The 20,353-nt window shown below is 33.6% G+C and overlaps 1 protein-coding gene and 1 long non-coding RNA gene across 4 annotated transcripts in view; one reads left to right on the forward strand and one right to left on the reverse strand.

Moving 5' to 3' along the window:
- The window catches only part of IL1RAPL1 (interleukin 1 receptor accessory protein like 1), a 786,863-nt gene that overhangs the window by 397,181 nt on the left and 369,329 nt on the right, over positions 1 to 20,353 (reverse strand). The window lies entirely within an intron of this gene.
- Positions 89 to 11,490, forward strand: LOC121057336. Its single transcript, XR_005813760.1, has 3 exons — positions 89 to 225; positions 660 to 665; positions 11,477 to 11,490. It is a non-coding gene; the product is annotated as an uncharacterized LOC121057336 (long non-coding RNA).

Genomic DNA, 20,353 nt, shown 5'->3' on the forward strand with positions numbered 1-20,353 from the left:
GATCATCTAGTCCAATCCCCCTGACAGAGCAGGAACACCTAAATCATGTCACACAGGAGTATGTCCAGGCAGGTTTTGAAAGTCTCCAGAGAAGGAGACTCCACACCCCCTCCCCGGGCCTGTTCCAGTGCTCTGTCACCCTCATTGTGAAAAGGTTTTGTCTCATGTTTAAGTGGAACCTCCTATGTTCCAGGTTACACCCGTTGCCCCTTGTCCTATCATTGGGTGTCACCGAGAAGAGCCTGACTCCATCCTCCTGACACTCACTCCTTACATATTTACTAACATTAATAAGGTCACCCTTCAGTCTCCTCTTCTCCAAGCTAAAGAGACCCATCTCCCTCAGCCTTTCCTTGTAAGTGAAATGCTCCACTCCCTTAATCATTCTTGTGGCTCTGCACTGGATTCTCTCAAGCAGTTCCCTGTCCTTTTTGAACTGAGGGACCCAGAACTGTACGCAATATTCTAGACGTGGTCTCACTAGGGCAGAGTAGAGGGGGAGGAGAACCTCTCTTGACTTACTAACCATATCCCTTCTGATACACCCCAGGATGCCATTGGCTTTCTTGGCCACAAGGGCACAGTGCTGGCTCGTGGTCATCTGGCTGTCCACCAGGACAGAAGTTCCCCTGCAGCCTGTGGAGAGGACCAAGGTGAAGCAGGCTGTCCCCCCTGCAGCCTATGGTGTACCACGGTGGAGCAGATTTCCGTGCTGCGGCCCATGGAAGAAGCCACAGTGGAGCATGTGGATCTGCCCTGAAGGAGGCTGCAGCCTTTGGAAAACCCCTGCTGGAGCAGATTCCAGGCCAGACCTGTAGCCCGTGAAAAGGAGACCACACAGGAGTAGGTGACCTGGAAGAAGCTGCTGCCTGTGGGTTCCCAGGTTGGAACAGGTTGCTCCTTATGGATGGACCCCATGGTACTGACCCATATTGGAGCAGTTCTTGAAGAGCTGCTGCCTGCAAGAAGCCCCTGCAAGATCAGTTTGGGAAGGACAGCATCCCATGGGAGGTACCCCACATTGGAGAAGGGGCAGAAAGTGACTGAGAAGGAGAGGCGGAGATGAAATGTCAAGGACTGACCGCAACCCCCTTTCCACTGTTCCCCTGCGCCGCTCAGGGAGAGGAGGTGGAAGAGGGTGGACGGGGGAAGGTATTTTTGGTTTCTTTCTTTGTTTCTCACTTCTCTAGCTTGTTATTAATAGGCAATAAATTTTCTATCTCCCTACTCTGAGTCTGTTTTACCTGTCACGATAATTGTTGAGTGATTCTCCCTGTCTTTTTCTCAACCCTCGAGCCCTTTACATTGTATTTTCTCCCCTTTTCCCATTGAGAAGGGGGAGTGAGAGAGCGGTTTTGGTGTAGCTCAGCTGCCCACCTGAGTAAAACCACCACATGAGTAGAGGGGAACGATCAGTTCCCTTGACCTGCTGGCAATACTAGTGCAGCCCAGGATACCATTAGCCTTCTTTGTGTCAAGGGCACAAGAGTTCGTATGGCTTTGAAGGAAGTTTTTAAAATGAGCAAGAAATACGAATAACAACCTTCTACTGATGTAGACCACCAGAAATTAGCTAGTGTGGTTACATTTGGTTCTCTGTTCTAACTCAACGGGAAAAAAAAAATTATCTGCATACAGGATTCACATCAGAAGTACTTATTTTTCTCAGCAAAAGAGAGTCTCCCCTTTCCTGTCTCCTGTCTGTCCAACTGACAGACATAGGGAGCTTACTTGTTTACACATGCTTTTTTCTGCCATACATTTATTTCCATGAGAACTTCACAGATACTCATAATTGCATTATTTTCCCTCTAATTTAGTTTGTACTCTTTTCATATTATACTCCTTAGTACATTCCACTGCAAACCTCTGCAGCTAGAAATATTCTAATCATTATATACTGTTATTGTGTAAACTTCTTTTCCTATGTTTTTTTCCACCCCAAGTTTCTCTACAAGCCAAAAATGTATTTAAAAAGCATTAAAACATGCTAATATGGAGTTGAAAATAACCAAAGAGAATCAAAGGAAAAACATCCTACAGAATGCCATGATACCCAGCACTTGAATGTTTATACAGAAGCCTTGACTTCTATCTGTTCTGCTGAATTCTGTCAGTGAATTTTAAAACGGGAAACTTCTCTCATGCATGTCATCATAAGCAGCAACAGTAATAACACCCACCCTAATTCATCAACTGTTTATTAGAGCTCTCTTGACTCTCAGAAATGCTCAGCATGGATACACTATTTTATACATTCTCAGTTAACTACAAGTCCGGAGTTTTGCCAGTACAATTCTTCAAAGATGTCAAGAAAAATCTTCTTGCCTTATTTAAAGTACTGGCAGAAATCCCATCAATTTAGCTTGAAATAGGATTTCACCCAAAATATGGCAGTTGGCAGGTTAAAGAGCAGTGGTTTAAGTTTCAGTCAGCTCTGTGGTGGTAACATGCTTGCCCAAAACAGTTGCCCATGCACTGAAGTGAAATGCTTTTGCTTTCAGATACCAAAACATAATGTTAGCACAACGACTTCCAAAGTCTCAGCCTGACTTGGTCTTAGATTACTCTTACTCTTTAGGGGAAAGTAATCAAATAGGCATACTAAAATTATAGTTATAGTTTATCCACCATAGTATCTTTATACCTAGATGCTGGCAATGCTGATGTTATAGAAACATCACTGTACTTACTTTCTCTGAAGAACTAAGTTTCAGACTTGCCATAATAATTCAGTCTTCAGCACTGTCACTAATGACAGCATAAGAGTTCTTAGGATGAACTCATTTTGATTACACTTTCATCCCTTTCTGAAGGAAAAGAGAATACTGTGTTTTGTTGTGGACAAATGGTGTACCATAGATGCAGTGTTCAGTATAGAAAGAGCAACATTTCTTTAAATTCAAACAGGGAAAAAAAAAAAAAAAAAGATTCATCAATCAGTGAGTTTGTTGTAAATCAAACGATTTAGTCTTAAAAAAAAATAATGAAGAATATGTGTTATTCATTTTAAAGTTACAATTACCTTGATTTTTTTTTCTTGAACACACACATCTGTAGTTTTAAAAAGAATAGTGAAACATTTTTATAAAGCAGAATGACCAAACTCCAAACCCTGTTGTTAAAAGAAAAGGAACAAAAATGAAAATGGAAGTAAAGGTTTTCCTGCTTTCATTGTTTTGCTTAAAGGCAAGGCAAATGGATATGAGTAACTTCTCAGATTCATGCATGTATAAAAGTTCCTTTCAGCATAATTCTATGAAGTAAATTAAAGAGAATAACACAATACTTGACTGATATCTACTTATATATTCAATATTTCTCTCTAACTTGTATTTTAAACTGTAGAATAAATGAGGAACTTAAGCAATGTTACAAAAATGACCAAAGCTATACAAATTCTTGAACATGGTTGATGTGTGTGTGCTAATGGATGATGATCGTATTTTCCTTTACATCACGGAACATCTAAACTCAGTACAATGATAGATACTATTTTGAGAAAAGCACAAGAAAAGCACAAACAACGTTTTTCAAACCCAACATATTTATTTCTGAGGGTATGAAATATAACCTATCAACATTTTATAGAGTAAAAACAATATGGATCCCCAAAGCACCAGAGAATACAGCCACTACTACAGAAATATATTATAGTCAGAAGAGTAACAAATGTGTCAATATTAAATTCAGAGGAGAATTTTTAATATTTTGAAAGAGAGCAGAGGAATTATTGAAGGTTAAAGTCAATGAGTAAAAAAATGCAACCCCCAACTCCCTCAAAAAAAAAAAAAAAGGCACATAGCAATGCAATAATTTATGATTATTTTTTAAGATTTGTAATTTCTACAATACCTCTCAAATGTGCTATTAGTTCTTTTATAAGCACCAACCACCGAGATGTATGCTTACCAGCAGCTCGTTAGTTATATTTTTTTGACTTTGCAAGGGCTCTGAACTTTTCTCCAGAGGATACCAGAAACACGACAGACCAATGCTTCTGTTTAATATGGCAGAGAAAAAAAATCTTTAAAATTTTATTCCTATTCAAACAAGTTGTTCTTTTCACCATTGCCAATATAGCAAAATGCAACTTCCTTGATTTTAATTTTCTTGTGGTTATCCTTACATACATACAATTGGTCAACAATCAACACATGCACAATAATAAAAATAAAAAATTAATTTAATATAAAATAATAATAATAGTAGTAGTAGTAGTAATGTGGAGGAAAAAAGACTAGAGGGCTTTATTTTCCCAATGACGTTTCAAGAACACTGGAGAGGACACTACAAGTACAACCCCTACCTGCATACATATATATGTTCATCTCACGAGGATGGGAAGTTCAAAAGCCAACATTGGGTTTGATTTCTTAGTTCTTGATAATCAAGGTCCCAGTTTATTACTAAATCATTTTCGTGTATTGAAAGTATTATGATTATTATATAGAATATATTCTGCTTGTCACACATTCTTTAGTAGAATTTTTCCTCATGCTGAAAATTCTTTCAGAAATATTAATTTTCAAGTAACATTTGAAGCATGGAGATTAAATCCAGATTTTAGATATGCAAACATGAAAACACAGCAATCCAAGAGTTAAGTTTTCCCAAGGCCAATCAAAAACTACTAGCCAAAAGCAAAATTATTATGCTTAACAAAAGAAACCTTATGGAAACAATCTATAATAGATTCTAACAATAGTCCATGTCATCAGATTAAAATAATTTAATGCAAATTAAACCAACAATAAATCTGTTTCATAAATAATTAAAATTAAAATCTTAGCAATAAGTTGCATGTAGTTCGTATATACATTATACACCTCTTACACTGTGACCAACAGTGGGGGGGGGGGGGGGGGGGGGGGGAGGGTTTGTTTGCTTGTTTTTAATATCAATGTGTGTATATATACATACAACTACCTTAATAAAGACACATTAGTAAAGAGTATATGAGAGTTGGTAATTAAAATAGCTTGGTATTCAGAATATAATTATGTACCAAATCCCTAAAAGTAATTTTACAAGTATCATTAAAGAGGAATCTCTAACTATCCAAAACCAGAAAGGTTAGGTACATTTGCAAAGTTTCAAATCAATATATTCTGGTAATTCTGTATTATTCTCACTGGGAAGAAAAAGTTGAGTGTATTTAAAAAACAAACAAACAAAAAAACAAACAAACAAACAAAAAGAATTAAATTATTTGGCTATGTTGTGTTATTTTCTTTTCCATACTAGATCTTGCTTCTTGTGAGATTCTAGGTTATGCTCCAAGATATGTGCAATTATAAAGTGTCAGCTGACAGTTATCTGAGTGAAACAGGTAATCCTGGTTCATTTCTACAAGAACCTGAAGTCTGTTTTATCTTTCCCTTTTTTCAGTCAGACTTTCTGTGTCATCTAAAGAAAGCAATTTGATCACATCGGAATGATAATAACTATGAAACGTAAGGCATGGCAAATGAAACAAACAACTTACTCATTTATGAACATTTTAAAACAGGATGACTATCCAAGCAATGTTTTTCATGATTTCTGTGCCTTTTAATATTTCTCATTTTTCTTTTTCTCTCTTTAGCTTTTCTTTCCTACTAAGACTTTATTACTAAGGAAAAAAAAATCAACAAAACTCTAATTTTTTGAGAAAAGTTGTTCAGTCTTACATTCTTCTTAGTAGCCCTGGGTGTCTGTTGATGAGTTACTTTTGTGAGACAACATTTGCATACACCAAATACAGATAAGAGAACTCCCATAATAAACCGTGTTCTGAAATGCCACCTTTGTAAGTCAAATATCAGTTATTTAGATACTGTCCAAATCCAGACATTTTATGGAAGATGCCTAAAGAAAAAACATGCAGGTTATGAAACCAGTCATATTTGTCCTCCTAATGTTAGCATAGGCACATTGTTGTTTTCTGCTATAGAATAGGTTGAAGATGCTGATTAAATCTTAATTCTACTGAAGTTGCAATAGCATTTCCAATGTTAAACACCTTCATACACTTAATTATTAAAAATGCCAGAATAATTCTGGTGTTGCAAGGCAAGCATATCCTTACACAACAGAAGAAAATTAAGAACAGAAGTACATTGTGTTTCTACTGTAAAATTAGTTTAGCACATTATTCCTTATTTCATAGAGACATTTTTTCTTTGTTAATTTATAAAAATTTTGAAGCCCTTTTCCTGAATATTGAAAGATACTTTATACACTATACACTTAGTGATGTAAAGTTGCAAGTAAATTACAAACCACAACATAATAGTTTGTATTGATAGTCAAGAGATTGATAACAACAACAACAACAAATATGCAAAAAAAGTAAAGAATGGCTTGGGTTGGAAGTGACCTTAAAGATCATCTAGTTCCAGAGCTAACACAACTAACTATAAATTTTCCAGAAATGACAGATTTTTTTTTTTTGAGATGACAAAAAAACACTTCTGGAAAAGTACTTAGTTTTAACTTCAGATTTCCCAACAATGAAGAAAATTTTGGAAACAACATGAAAATTAGATACTACTAATTTTAGGGGATTTTTAGGGATATTAACCCTTTTATCAGTTGATCTCTATAATGTACAATGTGCAAAGGTGTCATGTAAGGAAACAAAAAAAATAATATGTAATTCATTACTGGCTTATTTGCCATATTACCTGGGGACAGCTTTCAGGTAAATTGGGGAGCCTGCTAAACTGGTATGCACTAAACTCAGTATAATCATGGTATCATATATAACTAATTATGTGATAGATCCGAGATTCGCACATAATGAGAACTTCACTGTGCATATACAAATTTTAAGAACTACGGTAATATCTTCTGTCATAGAGCATTCAATATCATGCAAACTGGGATTTAGTAATATATATCTATGTGCAATTCTGAAAATAATATATTTACTAAGTTTCTTAAATGTTAAGAGATGGATATGACACAGAGGATTTGCTTACATATTTCCAGACTCCTTAAGGGAATCTACTGCCATCAAGCCTCTTATAATAGAAGACACAGATTTTTCCCTTCCTCACCATCAAAGCTGAGGAAATGTTAACGCCCAGGAGTATAAATTTAATGGTACATTCTAAATGTTTTTCAATTACTTTTTGCTACTGCCAGAATGTATCAATATGACATTTATCTAGAGGACAGCTATAAATGTAGGTTGAAAACCATGTTTCAGAAGAAAAAAATGAAGTTTGATATGGCGTAATACAATACAAAAACGACTTCTGAAGCAGAAAGAATAACCCAAAATATATCATGTAGTCTGTCTATAGGAAAATGAAAAGCAGTCTTCAAATGGCAACAAATGGCTCTATTTTTGGAGCAAAATCATAACATTTGTTTGTCACATTTATATTGTTTTATAGCTGATAGCCTTTGTTTTGAGCCAGCTATGTGACAGACAGTTGTGATTCTTACTGATGAATAGGTTTGATGGAATAAAACCTGAAGATTCAGTAGAAGCTTCAAAGAGAGAGAGGTTATATAAATATTTCAAGTTTGATTTTAAATGCTGTATTTTGCACTACAGTTCTTCTCAGAAGACTGTTCCAAAACTTTTAATGTTCAGAAACTTTGTCAGTTCTAACACACTTATGATCAATTTATAACCACTAGATCCTCTATCAGCATTGTCTTTTAAAAGTATTTCCTTCTTCACCGATGTTTACCTTTGGACAGCAGATCATATCAATACTTTAAGAAGGCTAACAACTTGACAGTTTCTTCCCATATGAAGAACTCTGATCAGTCCCCTTAACTTATTCATTTTAAGTTAGTATTTTTTATTCTATAAATCTATAACTCTACACAGTAATACAGATAAGGCTTTGATAAGTTTAAAATAAAGAACTTATTATATCTAGACTTTCACAGTATCCCTCCTTCTATCATGGCAAAATATAGCAATGTCTACAATAGAGATGACATCCATGCAGCTTAACATATATTTTCACGTCTTTATGTCTTATCTTCAAAGAATATCTCAAAGTTTAAAAAAACATTTTAAGAAGCAAGTTTCTCAGTGGATAGCATCTTCCCTCAACAATTTCTTGACAGCTAAAAGTTTAATTTCTCATTTTTTTTTGGATCGCAAGAATATGAAATTAATAGATCTAACCTGGTCTTGCAGACTAGCTACTATTCTACAGACATTAAATATGTATCCGATAATGTTTAGTTACGCAGTTAGGGCAGAGCAGATAGTATAAGTTATAAATTTAACATATATGGGAAAGGCGTTTTTTAAAGTAATTTTTAAAATGTATTACCAATTTATTTAATTTTGAAATAAAGCATATTTGATAAGCACAGAAAAGCAGAACACACAATACAAATTAAATAATTTAATAGCAATATTAATATCATATACAATAATGAAACAAGTGTAGAAAGTTTGTAATTTCCTTGTATTTATATTTAACATTAGAATGATCTATTTTGATCTGGATCATTGAGGATTAGACTGGTTTAATAAAAACACATTATTTTCTAACTTGATTAAATAAAATATACACATAATAGGAAGGACTAGAGAAAATAAAATTTACTTTTAACGTAACAACTATTCAATGTATAAGCAATTTTTTTTCCAATTTGTGTTCACAGGAATGTCTCAGTTTTGACCTATTAAATTTAATCATGCCATGAAAATAATAATTATTATCCCTTATAAGTCTTTTTATTGATGTGTCTTCAGGAAAGACATTCAACTTTTTTTTTTTTTTATATATATATATATTTGGAAGTAAACTTTTATACCTAGAAGTAAACTTCAGTCTATTTTCATCAAAACTTCACAGTCTTAGGGAGCATTTTATTATTATTATTATTTTTTTTTAAAGCCCTGTAAGCATGAGACCATAACTGCCACTGATTTTCTAGGCTGTCATAGGTACTATCAGCTTTCCAGAGTAAGACACTTTGAAACAAGGCAGCACCTACATTTACAGAGTCTAGAACAGAAAAGAAATTATATTCTTAGAATTATCCAACCCATTATTTATGAAAATGTTCCTAAAGCCACCTCCAGAAGGAGAACAATGTAGAGGAAATGTTTAAAAAATATGCATATATCATCCATTGTACAGTAATTTTGTCATGTCATACTCAAAAGCCTTGCAAAATGAGTAGGCCTAACTCTGTCTAGCCACAGCTCTTTCATTAATCAAATACTTTCTTCAATATATCATTCACTAAATTTGCATCCAAATGCACAAGAAATCTATAAAATTATTAGCATTCTACTTAATGTGTTACGACACTGAGTCGTTAAAGCTGGGCTTCCATGAGTAACTACTATCTCAAAATACTAGTTAAGAAACAGCTTTTCTGACAGTTGAGAAACACTTTATTCCTAACTGTGAATAAGTTTATAATGTAAAGAAGTAGTTGGTCACTTTTACCATCCCTGCAAGGGGACTACTCATGCTGAAATTTTACATCATTATTAAAAACAAAATAAAAGTCGCAAACATTTATTTTAATTTAGCTTACAATTCTCACTTAAGAGATCTCTGCTTTTATGATTTCTGATTTCTTGGGTCAGTCTTTTTAAAATAAGGAAACATTCAACTTCTTTCAATAATAGCTATGACATATTGTGCTCACATATAACTATACATTTTCTTGTGAAAATAAGTGTAATAATAGTATTTTAAGACAAATAAAAAAAATCAAAGTGATACAAAACCTCAAGTTCTTGGCCCGTGTTAGAATATTAGTCACTGGGAATTAAAATATTTTTGTTGATACTTCCTAGCTTAAAAATAATTGTTTATGATTCTGCCCTCTACATTCTTGCACAGAACACAGATTAATCTGTAGACACTGGAGGTTTGTGACAATGTAATATGATATGTAATGAGTATAAATACACCAGGATAAACCATGATGAGAAGGCATTTTATTTATTTCAGTTTCTATCAAGATCTGCAATCCAAAGGGAGATGCAGTTCATGCTTTTTATGCCAGAAGTTTTATAATGTAATGAATTAAATTGTTTCTGTGCAATCACTTAAAATTATTTTGTCAAAGTTTTAAACTTAAAAAAAAAAAAAAAAAGCAGCTTAATAATGTGCCTATACCATAAGGGTTCATTACGCATTTTCTTTGTAGTTCTCCAGATAACTTAATTTTGTGTGTGTATGTGTAAAGCAACAGTAAACATCTTTTTTGGGGTGTTGTACATGAAAAGAAGCTACACTTTCTGTTAAGTTTCAAGTGAGCTGATTTGCCATCATCATCAGACTTTAATGTATTAGTATTTATTATGCATATGTTAAGGAACAAAACCAAAAATATAAAATTATTCTTCCCCAATCTTTACAAAAGTTATTTATTAATGAAATTTAAAATCTTTTTTGTTTTGTTTTGTTTATTTTGTTTTTATGAAACAGAACAGTTCTTCACTGTAGAAAGGACCATCTCAGCTTTGCACCTCTGGGCAAAACTGCACGCTTTAATGTGTGTTTGCACCTGTACTTCTGAACAATCTAGTGTAAATCTTGCATCTAACTTGGTAAACGGCTTACCATGAAGCTTCATAAGACCCACAGTTTCACATTTATTGTGAATAAATACATCTTAATAATTACAGATACTGAAAAATTTGAAATATATAAGTATATATTTAACCAAGTATCATACAAACATTATGGACTTCATAAATATGAGTTAGATTAAAAAAAAAAAAAAAAAAAAAAAAAAAAAAGATTTGATAGAAAGCTTTGAAATATAATATTCCGTACATTCTGTATCCTCTTATTTTGTGAGAATCATTTCCTTCAGGAGAAGCATAAACAGGAGTTACCTAAACAAGCCATAAAGTAACTAATAACCATTATTAGGTATCATGTCAAAAATGGTGTATCTCATGCAGAGTTCTGTTAAAAGATATGAAAGTTTCTGTCTATAAACTATTAGGAAAAAAAACAACATCAACAACAACTTGTTCTATATCACTTTAACTGTCTGTGAGAAAATCAGTATCTTAACTCTAACCTGGAACACAAACCCCAAGATCAACTCTTGTTGTAGGTTATTTATTTATAACCACCTAAAAATCACTAACACCCAAATTTTGTCATAACAGTCTTTTCCAGAGCCAGCAAAATAAGTCATAATAATATGTGATGAAATTAAATATTTACTCTTACGTACAAGTGAAAGCATACTGGCATTTTTGACAATAAATGTAAATGGGAGGTGAGCTGAACAAGAACAGAAGCCACCTACTTTATGTCTTCATATGCATGCGATTATTGCACAGGTAAGTTTGGACAACAAAGATTTTGCATTTTTAATAGCTTGAATTTCAGTTCAGCTGTTCCAATGTCTCTGGGTTTTTTTGTCAGTTTCACTTTTCATTGCCTAGGACCATTCCACTGTTTCTTGTTTCTTCATTATTTTTATTATCTAAATTCATTGGAGTAAACCTGGTAGGGAAGATTCCTTGCAGCCACCCTTCCAACATACCTACAAGACCCATGAGAGTGAGCTCTGGGAGCTACTGGTAATGAGGAAGAGCTTGGAACAGGAGATAACACTCATGCAAATTTCTGTAGATGCAAAGACTAGATTAACTTTCCCATGCAATTAAGGTGGCCTATGTTTTTAAGGTGGTGAACATAGTCATGTGTATACTTGTTAATTTACTTTGGCTGAAAAAAATGGCATGATGATGTACAAAAATTACAGCTATCAACTATCCTTTCATTGTATTAGTACATTTTGACTAAGTAAGATTAATCCCATTCATTAACTGAAACACCTGACTATGACCTATCATACATTTAGTTATTCAGAACTTTTAGACTGTGAAAAGTAGATCTTTTAAAAATCATATTGTGGTAAGAGGCACAGATGCATAAGAAAGATGACTATAAATTCATTAAAAATTAATAACTCAGAAATTATTAAAGACTGATTCATATGTAAGTGAATTCAGTAGAAATTTCCTAATTAATTTCAATTTGGAGTGGGTTTTAAAGACAGGTATTTAAAGACTGTCATGCTTCCAGTTTGGGGATATGAACAGTAATGGAAATATTCAATATTTAAATTTTGTAATGATGTCTACTGAAAAGTCACAGCTGCCAGCATTCAAGAAAATGAGACCATCAATTTATATGCCAAAATAGGAACATTTAGATTTATCATATCTCTCAATAGTTATCTCTAAATGACTGTTTGCAAAATCAAGTACATATTTTTAATTCTGTAATATTATATTTTTTTTTTTTCCCAGCATGAAACCAGGGGTGAGTTTTTCTTCACAGAAAACTTCCCCCGGGATTTAACAGTCCTTGCTTAATGTAGAGCTGCTGAAAAAGCTCTAATGATGACACCCAGGCCTAAGTTACCCAGATCTCATTTTCTTATCAAAATAGCAAAGGAACACCTTACTAAAGGATACTATTTAATAAGACAAGATTTAATTTAGAGTTTAGATTTCAGAAGTAATGCTAATAATATTACTTTAATCTCTGTAACAATACCCAACATTAATAACCAGGAATACGTCAAAAGGCACTAGAACACATATACTTTACAGGAAAATTTATCTAGAGGTTTCAAGGCGAAGATTCTATTAGTTAACAAATACAACAACAAGCAATTCAGTTACTCTGGAAATACAAACAGTGATGGAAAACATGTAATGTACTTGATTAGAGTCCCTAAACTTTAAAAACTTTTTTTCTTATAACTTCTAATAGTGATTTGTGTCTGCTGTATAAATTGATAACAGGATAAACATACAAAAACAAAATTAATTTTCATCTATATAATAAATATTTATCCAATTACAGTGGAACTCATGAATATTAAAAATTTGAGTTATATCAGTTTGTATTAAATATGTTTAAGTTGAAAAAAATTTATACCCAAATATTTTTTTACATCCAAAGATGAGATAATATTTTGTTATATTTTTCTATTCACATTGTAAGCAACTACCTGTTTAAATGCTGGTTGTTCCAGGAATCCTAATATGAACTTTTCAAAAAGTTGACACTGAATGAGTTTCATTTGCAGTGAAGTTAGAATATTTTAAATTTAGCCTGCAGGTCTTGAAATCTACTTACACCTCAGATCTCAATTGCACTAAATTCTTTTCACTTCGGATCATTCTACACCCATAAGAATAGAATTAATATCAAACATGAAATTGTGCACTTACGATAAAGAAAAGGTTACCATAGAATTATTTCTGAAACATCAGGGATAACACTTTTACAGTTGTTTTCCCTGGAAACTTTTTTTTTTTTTTTTTTTTTTTTTTTTTTTTTTTTTTTTTGTCACTAAGGTTGAATACAGCAATAGGTTTTGTACTAAAAATAAAAACAATTTTAAGTGATTCTACAATTTCACCTGCTTGTATAACCAAAGGTGTAGTCAAATTTGATAACCATGACTGTGAGTTGGATTGTGAGTTGGTCAGATCCTTTCTTGCAATAACTATTGTCACAGAGAACAAACAACAATAGAATCATAAAATCATTAAGGTTGGAAAAGATCTCCAAGATCATCTGGTCCAACCAGCACCCTACTATCAATGTCACCCACTAAACCATGTCTCTAAGCACCAGGTTCAACCTTTCCTTAAAAATCCCCAGGGATGGTGACTCCACCACCTCCCTGGGCAACCCATTCCAATGCCTGATTACTACAAACAGTACAAACAAACAAACAAACAAACAAAAAGCCCTGTTTTTCTATTTTTTTTCTGAATGGATCTGTCATTGGCTCAGAAAACACCGTCAATTTTATTCAGGATCGTAAGATCACAACTTATATCCTACAACAGAACCAGCCGCTCACAATTTCCACTATCCACTATCCACTATTTCCACTATTTAATACCTTCAACAGATATATACACAAACAAACGTTCAAGCAGAAGAAATGTTTAAACAGTAATAAACTTATTTCTGTTTTCAGGATTTTGGTGGATTCATGGGAATGAATAATGTGGCAACATTAATTTAATTTAATTAATACTTTTAGAGTGATGAAGATTTACGTTTTGTAAATACTTCAGAATTCATAACAGGTATTTGGATTTCACTACTGTAGCACCTCTTGTCATTTTAGCAAATATAATAGCAACTAGAAAAGTGAGTTCATAATATGAGGCAATTGTTTCATTTTTTTCAGAGACATAGACATAGCCTACTTTGCTTGGGAATACTTGTCTTATGTCTAACAAATAATTCCTTTTCTTTTTTCCCCCTTCTCTTTTAATTACTTGTACTAACTCTGCAAGAGTGTGCATGTTCTGATTAGACCTTAATGGTCTAAAAAGCTAAAAATCTTTTCTCTTTCCAGTCTCCTTAACCCTAGAAAGCCACCAAAAAGTATCTTACCAATATAGTCAAGTACTTGCTTGTCTAATTTTACACAGGCTAGTCACCTAGTATTATCTAGCAGAGCCTCTACTTACTTCCTTACTTACCACTTTTCCTGCGCTTTACACCTTCCAAGTTTTTTCTTAAACCAACCTTTTGAAACATACAGCCTTCAATGTGATGAAAATCCTGCAAATTTCTAATTACTCAGTGAACTCTATAAACTTACCAAGTTTGGAATAGTTATGGTGCAGAGGTTCTCTTAATTAAGCTGGCCTAATTATGACAAAATTAAATAGAAAAATACTTTAGAAAAAATATTTTAAAAAAATAATTGAAAAAATACTTTTGAAGTGTCTCTAAGGCACTTTAGCACTGAGCTTATATTTAACTAAAGCATTACTGATTAATTTAACTATTTAAACATACCCAAATAGTTCAGAATGTTTTAGGAGTTTAACACCTAGGCACAGCGTAGTTAATTCTCATGCAGTTAATCCTTTTATGAAAGCCGTTTAGCTAACATTGTTTCAGTTTAAGACTAAGGATTCTGTTTCGATTTAAATTAAATGAGTTCTTGAGCATTCAAATTAGTTTATCTGTTATTTTTCAGCTTTTGAGAATTCTAAATTTGTGTCTTTTCTAACAATCTTTATAAATTCCAGAAAAAAAAAGCTTTATGTGTATAGCTCAAAAGTTTTATATCCCAAGTTTCATCAACACTAAAGTTAAACGAAAGAAAAATCATTTTGCCCTGCCTCCCCCATGATTAAACCCTATCTTCACCCACAAATGCAAGACTTATTGATATTGAATGATACCCTCTACACCTGTGGAACAACACCTTCAGCAGCACTGCACAGGAACAACTCGCAAATGCAGAACTATCTTAACTATGTTAACATGAATTTTATGATTCACGAGCTAAAAGAAAATTCTTGCCATCCCTAATCTGAGCTAGATCTACTGAGTTGATTAAGCAAGTAACTAGTACTACTATTTTATTTCTTTGTCAAAGAAAGGAGATGCAGTAGATAATATACAAAGATCAAATCTGATATAATATACAAAGAGCAAATCTGAATCTGTTTATATAGAACTTTCTTAATTATGTCCATGACTATGTATCATCTTAATTTAATACCATGGAGTTCAATTTATTTATTTATTTTTTAAACTCCACCAAACCCTTGAACCAGTTTAAGTACTTAAAATGGTGAATAATTTGCTCTAAAAGTTTAATGAGTTGTAAAGTAATGAATCAACTCTTAAAATGTGTCTATTGACGTTTGATATTTTTCTTTCATGTAAGTATAATAAATATAGTATCATCATTTATCTATTCATGTAATTGACAAAAATAGTTTTACTTTGGTTTTTCCTATTTATATCTGATGGCCCTGTACAGCTACTTTACTGATGGGAAAGCCAGCTGGAACCTCTTATGGTTTATGAATGATAAGGCAAAACTCTGACCTCAGTTTCAACTGTGCAAGTTCACCGTTATCAACAGGAGCATAATTTAAAGACAAGTGTTCTGCAGTTGAAAAAGCACAAATTATTTGGCTTGGAAATCTATTTCTGCCAGAGCATTTTGTAGTTTTCCATGCAAAACAAGCAATCTCATATTTTATTTTGAGTTATGCTAAAAAAAAAAAAAAAAAAAAAAAAAAAAAGTGAAGCTCTTGGAGAAGACCACAAAATAGTTTGAACATAAAATTGCTGTCTCTGTCTATCTATCTGTATTATAGGTAGTCAATAAACATGATAACAACAGCTTTAGGTTTGTACAATGAAATGCAAAAAAAAAAAAAAAAAAAAAAAAAAAGTGTCAACACAAGACTTTTTTTTCTTGATTTCTCTGCAAGGAAAACAGATTAAAAACTTTATAATATGTGAATTTAAACAAAAAAATGTGAATTTAAACAGCTTTGAGGTGAAAGTCAATGACATACAGCAAATATGCAATCCCAAAAGTGCTGTTTTAGGAAACCTTTTCAGACAAGAGACACTTGTGAGCAAGAAATGTTGTCGCACTAGCCAAAAAGTACAGTATACATTCAAAATCATTAACATTTTCAGATGACCTGTTAAAAGTTGAGACCACAAGACTGAAAGATATAACTCAAAATGCCTATGCATTAAAAGACTAAAAATAATTTCTTCAGTCTTCATTTTTTTCTCTGTTGAAAGCTCAAAAGCAAAGTTTTTGATAGTTTTTTTTGTTTTTGTTTTTTCTTTTCTTATAAATCTCAAGAGCACCTTCTCTACTGTAGACCTGTCAATGCCTGGAGAATACTAGTAAGCTTATGCTCATTAAAGAATAATTTGTGCTGTCTCTTTGTTCTTCTCTACTGCTCTGTTCTTACTCAACTTAGAACCTTCCACCATGCGGTGGAAAAAGGATGGGGAATTAACTACAGGGATGTGCACAATTCCCCTTAAGAAATTTCAGTGAAAGCCACAGATTGCATCAGTTCCATCTGTAGCTTAAGAAATATAGCAGTCAAGATACCTCTAACCATGCTGTTTCACTGAAACTGTAGCACTGAGGAGACCTGGTCACCTTTACAACCTGCCACATTTGTCAGTCTCATGAAGCCATTAAGCTTACCTACAAACGTCACACTTGTAGAGCTCTTCAGTGAATTGTAGGAAGGATTCTTAAACATTTCCTTCTGTTACATTTTAGTCAATGGCTAGGAGACTTGTCTAATCAGAGCCAAGGCTAAGAATAATCAGAGTTGGGCTGAGGCACTTTTTTTAAGATGAAAATGAGACTGAAAGCTGCCAACGTGGCCAAGCCCAGTTCATATTGCCTTTTACTTTTCCCCTGAGTACCCTTTGGTATATGCACGTGGGTTTTTTATTGCTGTTGCTGGAAGTCTTGAATAGCCTTACCCCACAGCCCACTTTGGTGAGTTTTATCAAATATTGTTTATGTTTCAAATTTTCATTTAAATGTATCTCAGAAATATATTGGCAGAATATTCTGGTCTGTATTTCAGATCATATAAACAGGTGTTGGAAAAAAATATGTAGTATATTAAAATGAATGTGGAAAAGTTTCTGAAAATATTAATATGATATTAATTCTGAACACCTTTCTTTTCATGGAGATGTATATTCCCTTTCCAAGTAATAACTCATATTTAAGAGGAACTGAGGTAACACTGACCAAATTTTAGGTCAGACTAGCAAAGCAACAAGGTGCAGAGATGTTAATAAAAAGTAAGTGTACTATGAAGTATCAATTGTAAGAATTATAAAATACTTTCGCAAATTCACTTCTTTTTCTCTATTTAATTATTCAATTTCACATTCTTGCTCACCTCTTTCCCTTCATGTCATTTGTGAGCCCTCACCCCAAAACAGAAACATTTTACCTAGAGTCATAAACTGTGTTTATTCAGTTTTATAGGCAAAGTAGCTACTAGGCCTCTGCAACTGAGAGGGTTTGGAATAATTTTCTCCTCACTCATTCCTGAGTTTTAAGCTTTAATTTAATAAAATTCTTAACTGACAAGGTCTTCCTTTGCAAACAAAAAAGCATCAAACAAACAATAAATAAATAAATAAATAAGGGTTATGTATTACCTGATATTAACAATGTCTATTTACAGGTTAACTAACTTCAGAAAACTAGCTAGTAAAGAAATGTACAGATTTTTTTTTTTTTTTTCCCAGTCCATTAAATTATCTTATGATTTTATGTGTGATAAATAAAAAGTTTTATTTTAGACAGTAGTCAGGAAGATGTTTAATGTTACTACATTTATCAAACAGTAAATACTAAAAGGGTACTACGTTTCCCATAATTAATTAGATGAGAATGTGTTTATGCCCTTCTTAAGGGACAAAAGATGGAAGCTTACATTTAAAATGGGAAACAAATGATTACTCTGTTGTAAACTGTGGTTCCAATACATTTTCCACTTAACTCACGCTATAACTTTTTCATGGTTTGAAAGTTACAGAATTTTCTGCACGTTTTGAGTATTATTTCTTCACACCTTGTCTGTACACTGTATGATTTGGAAGAGAGAAAAGTGAATTTGTTCTCAGTTTTGCCTGCACAAGCATATGAGGCAGAGGAATTAACACATTTGTTTTTGTATTTATAGAGGGACACCACAATACATCTTTTTGGAGAGTTTTCCATACACACAGAAATAATAATAATAAGAATAATAATAATTAATAATAATAAATCTTATCTCTACAACAGACAGGACAGTTAAGCAGTTTTCTTCACTAAGTTTCTTTCATTGGCACTGCAGGCATCCTTGATCCTCATGTTCTTCCTCCAGAAAGCTCCAACAACTTCATATTATTCCAGTCCCAACTTGGTCACACCTTATAAACTAAATGGAAACCTCAGTGCTTAAGGGAATTGGTGATTTCTTTAGGGTTTTTGCTTGCCTTTGGCATAGGAAGTGCATGTATTCAATTCAGCCACAAAAATTTGCATTCAACTTTCTTAAGCAAAAGAAATAAATCAATTTCTGCCTAATGAGAAGATCAAATCCTTTCATTAGGTTACGTCATAAAAAGTTAATCTCCACACAAATGAAGGAGAACAGAGGCACACAGGAAGCTGAGGGAACTCTGTCCTGGCCTTTCCCAGGTATGTCACAGGAGGTAGCCAACCCCACTACCAGGGAAACACCTTTCACCATAAGACCAGGTAAAGGCTCTTGGACACCTTTAGAACCAAGGGCTGTCTGGGGAGGAACCAGTGCAGAAAAGGTAAGCAGGGCCTGGTCACCACACTTGTCTGGTCGTGCTCTGCACCTGATCAGCAGTCTGTCCTTCCTTTTCATTAGACTCCTTTCTAACCATTTTTCTGGGTGATGAACTCATCATCTGTGTACATGTGAGTGTGGCTGTGTAGCTGCTGGAGTGGGACCAAGGGGGCCGTGTGCCTGGGGACAACTATGTAGCTCATGAGAGTGCATGTGTCAGTGTATGTCACCAGTAAGCATCAGGCTGAACTGTCTGGTGAGTTGGGTGAATGACCTGGGAGCCAGGAATGAAAGAGGGTCAAGTGCTAGAGAGACAAGAGATCTGAGAGGTGGCTACTGGAGGTTTCAGGGACTCTATGTCAATAGAGACACAGAGAGACGTATATGTGTACATGCACATGAGGCAATTGAAGTTAAGAAGAACCAGGGCCTACTACAGAGCAGACAGAGCTTAAGACTAGGTATATGCATTTATATATATATATGTATATTTGTCTTCACTAGGGACTGAACCTCAAGGCATGCCGAGTTATGGAAAGCTTCACCTCTACTGTGCTGCCACATTCAAATTTCACAAAATTTATGCACATTTTCTCTGCATTTAAGATGTATTTCCTATTATAGACTTAGAAGATTATATTTGTTTTTAAATCTCTTAAAAAAGAAAGGTTCTACTTGGCACACAAATAAATAAAATAATTCATTAACCTCTTAACCTCAATCAACACAAAATTATTACTACTTCCTACCTAATATCACTTTTCTAACCTTCAAATATTTCACTAGACCTTGTCTTCCAAAGAGGAATAAGCTCAGTAAGACACACCATTCTGTACTAACACGTCTTAAAATAAAGGACAGATGGTCTTCCAGAGCACAGGACATGCAATTTTCTCTCACAGTTTTATTTGTGAAAAAAACTCAAGGCTCATGAACAAGTACAGAAAATTCTCTTTTCAAAGCACACAGGTGCAATTAAAAATCTATTTTTCCTTCAAAACCACGATGGCTCAGGATAGAAGAAGTACTAATAAATATATAAGAGGTACCTAAATTTACAGGATAATATTTTTTACTGCTGTCCTGCTAGTTCTATAGCTTAACTTTATCAGTTGTGACACAGTTATCCAAAACACAAATGATCCCAAATCATCCCTTGATTTTAAGAAGCCATAGTATAACAAAAAAACATTCTCCTAGCAATTAAGATATTTTATCTGTTGTGGCATCTCTTCTATAGCT

This window comes from Cygnus olor, chromosome 1 (assembly GCF_009769625.2).
Source record: "Cygnus olor isolate bCygOlo1 chromosome 1, bCygOlo1.pri.v2, whole genome shotgun sequence".
Lineage (NCBI taxonomy): Eukaryota > Metazoa > Chordata > Aves > Anseriformes > Anatidae > Cygnus > Cygnus olor.